General features: G+C 35.5%; 1 pseudogene across 1 annotated transcript; it reads left to right on the top strand.

Moving 5' to 3' along the window:
- The first annotated feature begins 1,077 nt into the window (after positions 1-1,077).
- LOC145601569 (E3 ubiquitin-protein ligase BOI-like) lies at positions 1,078-5,565 on the top strand (annotated as a pseudogene). The gene is made up of 5 exons (XR_014104420.1): positions 1,078-1,375; positions 1,531-1,586; positions 3,037-3,223; positions 4,208-4,569; positions 4,807-5,565. The product of XR_014104420.1 is annotated as an E3 ubiquitin-protein ligase BOI-like (transcript).
- The last annotated feature ends 5,015 nt before the right edge of the window (positions 5,566-10,580 follow it).

Below are 10,580 nucleotides of genomic sequence, written 5' to 3'. Positions count from 1 at the left end.
CAATTAGTGGTTTTAGAGCAAAGTTTTGTCCATTTTTACCTCAAACTTGTACTTTTTCCCCTGTGATGAACAAATTTGTTTATCAATAAACTAAACTTGCCTTTTTTCACAGAGATTATTAAGGAAACACTGATACTTTTTTGTACACTAATAAAATTCAAGTTTTGATCTTAATTAATCAATGATTTCAAGAAATTTAAGATTTATACTACCCCGGAAAGGCTCCATACAGAAAAATGTTATCAAAAAGGAAACAACAAATGTACATTGATAAGATGCTACTATAAATGCTTAAGCAAATATGTAAGAAATCTATAGATGTTAGGCAAATATATGATATTTGCCGTTCTCTAATGGTATGGTTGCAACGAAGTTTACCTTGTTTTAATGGCTAAAAACAAATTACAAGTCTAGTAGAAACTTTGTAGAAGTGTAATTATGATTAGCATTTGCGATTACTAAAATGATTAGAACCTTCATTATGTTTAATATGATTTCTTTTTTCTAGTAATCTTCTTGAAGTTGTGAGTTTTTTGAATGACCAACCTAATAGGGCAATGACCATTACAAAACACAAATGGTTGCATAGACCATGCCACACATTGAAGCAATAGTCTTATAAAAAACTTAAAAACCCTAAAAACTTAAGGTTGAACATAAGCACTATGTATTAGAAACCCTTATGAAAAAATATTCGACAATCAATTTCCGGCATGCATACATACATAGAAGAAAAAGAATGTACGATCGATCTAACGACTCTCCTTCATTTCACGCAAAAAAAAAAAAGAGTTTATTTTTCATTCACAACGATTTAATTTATCGATAACATACCTAAACTATTTATTATTATTATTTTTTTTTATAAAATTCTTGAAAGAAAAAGTTTACCGAGTCATCTTCATTATTCATCAAATTCACATTTGGTCTATACCAACTATTCTACTCATTTATCATCATTTAGTTTGTGTACCAACTAATGTAATTTTTTTTTTTTAAATATATTTGTTTTTTTTAATGCAAAATTCAAAAGAAAGAATTGAGTTAGCGTAAAACCAGTAGCATTACCCAACACACAACGGCAACACAAGCACGAGCACCTGCACCACCTCCCACCCCTTTTCTTTCTTCCACACTCTCAATTATTCTCATTTTCTCTCTCTTCACCTTAAAATTCCCACAAATTCATTTTCCCCCTTTTTTTCCTTTTTCTTTTTTTTTCCATATTTTGTTGTCCCCCCATTTTTTCTTTCATTTTTCTGGGTGCATAATTTATGAGCTCTTCTATCTTATTTATGGCATTTCACGCTTCTTCTTGATCAATTTTCTCTCTCCATTATCTTTCTGTAAATAAATTGGTTACCCATTTTTCCAGGTTTGTGAATTTTCTAGCTCATTTTAACTTGTTGTATTCTTTGTTGATTTAATTTTTCTGGGTAAAGATTTAATCTTTATGGGATGAAGCTCATTTTTTCAAATTTTATTTGATGGGGTGTGCCCTAATTTTGTTGATATGTGTTGAATTGGCAGGATCCGTTCTTGGGTTTTCTGCTGAAGTTGAATTCAAAGGAGATTAATTATTAAAGGTAATCAATTTATTTTATTGTTACTTTAAAAATAAACTAATTTCTTCTTATCCCTGCTTTTGATGAGCTTGTTTATCTATGTTTGAGATTATATTTTAAGGGAATCTAGGGATTTTTTTTGGTTGATTTGGGATGGTTGATTGGTTCATGTTGAGTGTTGACTAACAAAAGCTGGGAATTTTTTAGGGTTCATCTAATTTATTATTATTATTTTTTTTTTGAAAGTTCATCTAATTACCTTATCTATCTTGATTTCAGCAGTTTCTTCATTTTAGGGTATATATATCAAGTGATGAGTATCTGCTTACATGTGTGTTGATTCTTGTATCACTAGATGAATTCATGATAGATTTTCTCTTTTTCAAAGCTGATGTTGTGTATTTTCATATCTTGCCTTATATGTGGTCAATCCTGATTATGTGAAAAATATAAGGATATGGATGAAAGGGATAATGGTTGAGTTTTGTAGGAGAAAGTAGATGTAGAGAGGGAAAGACCATCTTGATGTTGGTTGATATGCAATCAATTTGGGTTGCTTTGCTTGTGTTTAGGAGATCGAATGATCATAGCCGTGACTTAATTGCTGTGTTAAGCAACACTTTGACATCTTAGTAGTAGGAAGTTCATGTAGTTGGCCACCAATTTGATATCAAGGCATTAACGGCTTCCCCTGGACCCTGGCGATCTATCGTTTTGTCCCACCACCCCCCCCCCCTCTCTTATTTTGGGTTGGATGGAGGAGGTTGAGGGTTCAAGTGTTCAACCATTTTCTGCCGGGTGGTGCCTCCCTCTCTTTGGTGCGCAGGATTATGGACTTACTCTGTGTCTTAAGTGAAGATATCATTTGCTGAAGCTGTAAATAAGGTTGCACGAAAGGTTGACGGAGGGAAGAAGTCTAGTTACAGTACATTACTGCATACATGCTAGGAATCCACATCTTGTCATGTGTCAGTTAAGCATCTTTACCGGATTTCAATCCTTATGAGTATCTTTGGGGGTTGTGACTCCTTAGGATTTTCTTTCATGTGACTTACTGCTTAACCACTTCAGTCAGTGTTTACACATATACAAGTATAAATTTTCATTTCATGTTTGTTCATATGGTCTAGTGATGCGGACAATATTAATCAATGGAAGTATTAACGTATGGCACTTGTTTCTAGTAATACTACCGTCTGACCCTTGCATTCATTACAAACTTGAATCAATCCGCAAAACCATGTCATTCCTTGACTCATACTTCGTATTTGATCTATCTCATGATAGAATTTTCAATGATATTTTCACTTATTTGGTCAAGGCTCAGTGTTGCTTTTTGATCACCTATCTTGCTTGATTCATCCCACAAATCCTCCCTGTAGATGATGTGTTGGAAGGTTATTTTGAAATTACTTATGATAGCAATCTTGAATTTATACTAACATATGCATTGTTGTATAAAATTATTCAGGAGTTGCTTGTCTGTGAAAACATTTGGGAAGGAAGAAGCCTGTAAAATTAAGCTGAAATTGCACAATAATTAATCGAAATGTACGGAGGTAACAACAGCAATCATGCGCTTCCCATGTTTCTGGATGATAATCGTTTTCAGCTGAATACTAATGCACCAAACCACCAACTTCAGCTCTTTGGGAATTGTAAGTACTGATATTATTTTCCCAAGCCCCTCACTCCTGCATATATCACTTTTACTTTACTCTGAGCTGTTCCATTAGGTTTTGTTTGCCATTTCCTGTGGGTTGAATATATTTAAGGATTAGATTTCTGACTGCTTTTAAATATTTGGAGAAGGAAAAGCCGAAAGGGTTAGTTGGGTATCGGAAATAAAGTAGTTGAAAGTTTGACAAGAAGGGTTCGGTTACATTTTCTAACTGCAATAGATGAAGGTGTAACCGAAAACAAGAAGGGTTCAGTTACATTTTCTAACTGCAATAGATGAAGGTAGCAGATGAAAATGAAATATTATCAATGATGGACCGAGAGGAAAAAGTTGATATACCTTCCATATTGTATGTTACATTTACTCACAAGTCAACATGATAAATAACTTCTAAAATATTTGTTCAGAAGGTTCACATTATGGGGTTTAGTATATGGTCTTGGCTACCTTGCATAGTAAGAGTGCTTATGGAATATGGGCTGTACACAGGGGCGAAGCCAGGAATAAAAATCTAAGGGGGCCGGGAAACGATAAAGTTAAAAAAAAACAAAGAAAAAAAGAGCTCATAGGGAGAGTCGAACTGGAGACCTCCCTTACTATGCAAAACTCCAACAACCAACTAGGCTATAACTAATAACATGATATATGGTGTAAATATTTACTATTTATTAGTTACTTCAGGGGGGGCCAAAATAGATATACATATATATAGTACTTGTTGGGCCACGGGGGGCCGGGCCTCCACCAGCCCCCCCCGTGGCTCCGCCCCTGGCTGTACAGATTGCTGTATCTTCTTTAATATATTTTTATCTATATTTTCTCTTTGTGGTTCACAAATCCAACCGTATTGACAATTTCATTGTTGTTAATAGTTTACCTGATCGGATTTTGAGTTGCATACATATTGATTATCTTTATGCTGAGCTCAACTTATTTGTCTTCTCACTTGAATTCCTGACAGTACCCGTCGGATGTACAGTTGACCCAGTAAATTATTTTGGGAATGACCACAATTCATCTATTCTCCGGCCAAACAAACGAGTTAGAGAGGCTGATGATCTTGCAAGGCAACAGAAACTCCAGATCTCATTGAATTATAACCTCTGCCAGGATGAAGTAGACCGTTCAGCTAGCATTCCAAACCATAATCCGGTATCAACTGGGCTAAGGCTTTCATATGATGATGATGAGCCCAATTCATCTGTCACTTCTGCTAGTGGAAGTATGACAGCAACACCCTCCGTCCTCATGTCACTTGGTGACAATATCAGGAGTGAGCTTGAACGGCAAAAGGAAGAGTTTGATCAGTATATCAAAATTCAGGTATACTCAAATTAAGTATAGCAATGGCTACCATGCTGGCCTCTGATTCTTTTCCCTTTATGTTGAACATTATTAAATAGATTTTTAGTAAGTTTAATTCAGTGGGCTTTTAATTTTCTTTCAAGGGAAGTTTTATTTTTGCTTTTGTTCACCAACTACAATCATAGATTTAAATATATTCCCGTTAGCATAGGAATACAGAATTGCTAAACATTTACCATTTTGACATTTGAGCAGCAAGAGCAGTTAGCAAAGGGTGTTAGAGACATGAAGCAAAGACACATGGCCTCATTTTTAAACACTATAGAGGATGGCATAAGCAAGAAGCTTCGAGAAAAGGAGACGGAGTTGGAAACTATAAACCGTAAGAACAGAGAGCTTATGGAGCGAATAAAGCAGGTGGCAACAGATGCACAAAATTGGCATTACCGAGCCAACTAGCCAAGTACAATGAGTCTATGGTTAATATCCTCAAAAACAATCTTCAGAATGCAATTTCTCAAGGTGCTGACCAAGGGAAGGAAGGGTTTGGAGACAGTGAGGTTGATGACGCAACTTCTTACATTGACCCGACTAATTACCTCACGGTTCCAGCAGGACGGGGAAAATCCATTGCAGGACCCAGTACTGAGCATTTGGCCTGCAGAGCTTGCCGAACCCGGGAGGTGTCTATGTTAGTGATGCCGTGTAGGCACCTGTGTGTGTGCAAGGAATGTGATGGATTCATTAGTGTCTGCCCAGTCTGCAATATCCCTAAAAGTGCTAGTGTGGAGGTATACTTGTCTTGACATCAGTTGTCCAATGATATCATGTAGTTTTCCTTGTATGTCTTACTGAGATGTATACTTACCTGAAATACCAAATGCCGATAAAAATGAGACTGTCACTCAGTCATCTGCATTTGTTATGAAGAGTGTTTGATAAATGAAGTTCAAACCTAAAAATGTGCACATATGAAACTGCTCGTTTTTAACCCAATGGAAAGGCCTTTCACAAGCATTTGTGTGTATGTACTTTACCGTTCAGGGTGTTTCTGCTGCTGATATTGTTAGCCGTGTTACTAGGTTCAGCTGCAACTCTCAAGTATATATCTTGGTATGAACTGTCAAGTGTACTAATGTAGCCAAATTATGGATTAATTTCCATGTTTTCCAAACACTCCTTTTAACTCAGAAATGTACTACGTAAGAATTTTTTGTTAAGGATATGACATAATTTTACTACAATACTCTATATTATTAAGAATGTCTTAGTTTATCTTCATGATAAACAAATACAAAGTTATAATAATATTGTGGTGTTTTTGTAAGTAAGTCAATATAAAGATGACAATCAATATCTGCACGGCTCACATTTAATTACCTAAATGAAATTAGAAAAACTTTTTTTTTTCTTCTCTGAATCATGATGATAAACTTGTATTTTCTCCTTGAATTATTCCAACATTCTCATCATTACATATATACTAGTAAGCATTCAATTTAGCAAAATGGAAGATCAAAGGCATGAAAAGTTGAGCTATGATATGATTAAAATGACTTAAACACATGATTAGGCTTAAACTTGTATTTCCTTGATTTGCTTAATCTCAAGGGAAGTATCTAATTTAATCCATAATGCCTTTTCTATTCAGTAGATGACAGTATAGCCATGTTTTGCAAACATTGTTTTCTTTGCTGTATCCATAATCTTTGTGGTTGAAGCCTTGAAGGGTGTGTTCTGAAGTCATATATCTTGCTCTTTAGATCAGCCAATACTACCACAATATAGTATGTTTTCGGTTCAGATAATATCCTCCACAGGTTTCGAGCTTAGCCAATGAAGAAACTAGATTAACACAGACGGAATTTTCTAGTTTAACATTGCCAAGGAGCCGTATGTCGCATGCAGATGCCAATAACCCGGAGTGGCTTTCCAAGAATAGTAGAGGTAAGCATTCAATCATTTCAGTTTGCAATGCTTGTGATTTAGGCCTGTGACTCTGAGCATTTTCTTCTTATTTTGTAGGTCATGACTCTGATTCAATCTTTTTTTTTTTTTTTTTTGACGAGGACTCTGATTCAATCTAAAGTGTCTAGCATAGATAGATTTCCAATCTTTTTAAAAGTTTCAAGCTAAAATTTTCATTAAAACAAGCCATTAAATCCAAAAACAGCAGCAAAACATGAAAGCACCAGAAAGATAGGGAGACTACTCAGACTAGTAAACTACTGCTTGGTGAAACTTAAAAGTGACCTTATATGCTAAAATTGTTCGATAATTAGAGAAGTAGCTGCTAAATCAATCCAAAATACTTCCTATCAGCAGGTCTATCAAACACAAGATTTGCCATCTCACGGAAACCATCACGCAAACCATCTTTAAAGCCTCTGGTATAAGGCCCTGGGGGCAAAGGGTAAGTTCTGAAGTCGTAAACTTTCTTAGACTGCGCTTGAGACATAGCCAAAGTTGCCACAGTAAAAGCTCCAGTCTCCTCCTCAATTGACTCAGTATTTTTCACACTAATAAACCATTCTCGGTTGAGGTAATCCTCCACTTGTTTCAGTATAGCCCTTGTCTGAGTAGCTCGGCAGCAAATTTGATCAACACACAGACGAAGTTTCCTACTCACTGCATCAGAACTGAAGTCATTCCAAAAATCATTATGGTAGACAAATCCTAACTTAACCTCTAAACATCGTAACCCTTTTGACCATGCAAGTTGAAGGCCTTCTAAGAGAGCAATGTAGAATGAAACTGAATGGTCACTAGGGTCGACGTTGTTAAGGAGGCGCATGGAGATGCCAATGACCCAATTTCCGTCACTGTCACAAATTAATCCACCAGAAAGTCCACAAACTGGCGCGTTAGGTCCATCAGGAAATAAATTGGATGTACTTACAGTAAGGCTGTGATAATTCTGCAACACAAATTATCAGTCCGAATTTATCACTTCAACTTTGTATGCACAACTGAACAATAATTAACATACTATAACTTTGTATGCAGTATTGTACAATAGTTAGATGATAGACACGGGTGGGTGCACGACAATTTTATAATATTATATGACATAAAACAATGAAATTCTACAGTCATCAACACTTCCTCCGTTAACTTTTTTAGTTTTGCAACAAAGGCAATTATCTACGAGATATAAAAATCTCTTTGTTACAACTAAAAATTAGCGGAGGTAGTATTAAGATTTTGTAGTAGAAAGTCAAAAGTGACAAATAAGCTAAGTGACATGTAAAAAAGATTTAGATGTACAATTTTGTGCAAGCAACTTAATCAAATTATATGCGAGTTGTTATTAGCTAATTATTATGCAATTTTGCATACCATTGTAGTACATCCAGGGAGTTTCTTTCTGTATTTTCTTTCTAATTTCCACTTATCATCCTTATCAGTCGCGTCGCAGTGTCTTTTAGGATTCTTCTTCCACATTTTGCAAGGTGCAATCTCTTCACACACGTAACAATAACACTGCATGGTGGTAACAAAGTTACGAATAAAAAAAAAAAAAAACACGAGTTTAATCTCCATCCTAAATTAGTAGTCACGTTAATAGTGTAATTTGACTAGTAACGTGACAATAAAGCTAAGGCAAATGGATATAAACATTACATAAATACATACTATGTGTTGTACGTACGTACTTACCTTATTACAATGTCTCTTAGGAGACGATTTTCCAAAAGGGTATTTGAAGCAAAGATGCCTTGGATGAGGGACGTCATCCTCGGGTTCGAGGCGTAATGAAAGACTAAAAGCCTTGGTGAAGCCTTGATTATTCATTGTGTTGTATCATTCGTAGGTTGTGAAATTGTGATGTGTAAATGTGTAATATATACAATATACAAGTAGTTGAGTAAGGGTTAAGAAGATGAAAAGATTAGTTCAAAAAGTGGGTAGCATGCTTAATTAATTAGTGTACTTGGGGAGTTACGTTGATGTTACTCGGTTTTAAAGGAAGTGAAAACCTTTTCTCTTCTCAATGATCGTGGGAAATCATCGACAAGCTAAGAGAAACATTGGATAAGGACGCATACTTAGGACTTTAGGATGAGTTGAATTTATAGCTCCTCACTTTAGACTCTACAAACATTTGATGTAACCATTAATTTTCCTCAAAAAATACTGTAGATGTAACCCTAAATAACTACGGGTGATAAATAAGGACAATTTTACAATGACATCAATAATATTGTACGGAGTAGCTATGTAATCTTTCAATCTCAACCTTTAAAATTTGGTATTCGTATTAAATCTTAATCATTGATAAAGTTGACTAATTTTTATTTTTATAAACATTAATAAAATTATTGATTTTTTTTTTTTTTTTTTTTTTTTGAGATTTAGTGATAATGATTGATCGATCCATTTTATGAAAAGCCGAGTATTTTTCCATTCCTTTCTTTCATTGATGCATTTGAATCCGAATATCGACTTCAATCTTATAAAATCGGTGTCGGTGATATTTTTGTGTTGCGGGAAAAAGGACAACAAATTGCGGTCAGGTTGATGATGAAAGATAAGCTAATCGGAAATACTTGGTTGAATATACATTTACCCGATAATAATGATACTGAAGTCAAGACCCGTCATTCGTACAACCTATTCGGTCGATTAACCAAGAACCCATTCCGTAGATTAAAAATGACTGGATTTATCTACGACACCTCCTTATTAACCAATAACCATTTTTTGCAGGAAACCACCATATATATATATTTTTTTTTAATTTTTTTTTATTTTTTTATTTTGCAAAACACACTGTGGAGTTTGGGTCTGCGTCAATAAATCGAACGAAGGTACTTTAGGAGGAAGAGGAGGAGAGAGAATTCATGGGCAGCGCTTTAGGAAAGTGTGGTTGTGGATCTTGGGGTTCGGGTGGTGAAAGTAAAGGAAGTGATGGTGGTTAGGTGGAAGAGGAGGAAAGAGAATTTGTGGGTTGGGAGAAAGGGAAGGGAGCAAGATCGCCGGCGCTAGGGTAGGGAGGTGGTCGATAGCGCTAGTAGTGGGTGGGGAAATTGGTTGGCCGCTGGAAATTAAAGGGAGGGTAAGTGGTTTTAGGGCGTCACATAATTTTAAGGGACGGAGGGAGTAGTTACCTGTAGCTAACTATAACATGATAAGCTTTGAGCAAAGTAATTTTATTAATCAGCTAAATTTGGTAGCTTTTCATAACTCACCTTGAAAAATATTATTGTCGTATTTCGGATTTTATATACCTCCAGTCAAATTCATGAGCAAACTTTGGGCTAAACTTTGAAACAAAACTATGCATAAAACTGGCATGTAGACTACTACAAAATCAATATGCATAATAATGAGTAGTAGTTAATAAAAAAAAGATTGTTTCCAAATATTGTAGCAAAAATTCTAACATATAACAGAACACTGAAATTGAATCAGGTCCTTGATGCAGCACAGTTGTACAATGCCTTTGCAATAGCATGTGTTAATTGTATAAGTTTGTTGAATGGTTAAACCTACTGAAGTTCTCAGATTTTCTATTTGTATGCCAATGATTTGACAGAGATTAAAACCGCTCTTTAAGCTGCTAACTATAGGAGAAAGATGCTCTTTCTTTCATTGACTTCCTGACATAATCCAGGACGCGGTAGTACTCAAAGAAGAGAGAGGAGTGTTCTCCCTCGAGCCCTACCACCAGCCAAGTTATTACAAGGGCTTCCACCAATCACAAGATCAAATCCATTGAGCTCTTCAATCCACTCATCTATCATTTTAGTAGTGACCTCTTGAACATCATCAACATGGATCAGTCTACCCATTTTGCTCTGTCTCTAACCAGCACTGCTTGAATATGTCTCGGTTCACATGGGAAATCTCCACTAACACGACATTGTTCAAAGGGATCCCAAGTCTGTGGCCGGTGAGCAGTTTCTTCTGATTTTGTAGGTCATTTTACTTACTCTGATTCAATCTTAAGTATCTAGAATAGATACTATATTTCCTGTAAATACATAGAAATATTTGCATGCTTCAAGCTTAAGTATCATTAGATA

This window comes from Chenopodium album, chromosome 21 (assembly GCF_948465745.1).
Source record: "Chenopodium album chromosome 21, dcCheAlbu1.1, whole genome shotgun sequence".
Taxonomy (NCBI): domain Eukaryota; kingdom Viridiplantae; phylum Streptophyta; class Magnoliopsida; order Caryophyllales; family Amaranthaceae; genus Chenopodium; species Chenopodium album.
Note: the sequence above shows the minus strand (reverse complement) of the source record. Positions and strands in the feature narration are given on the sequence as shown.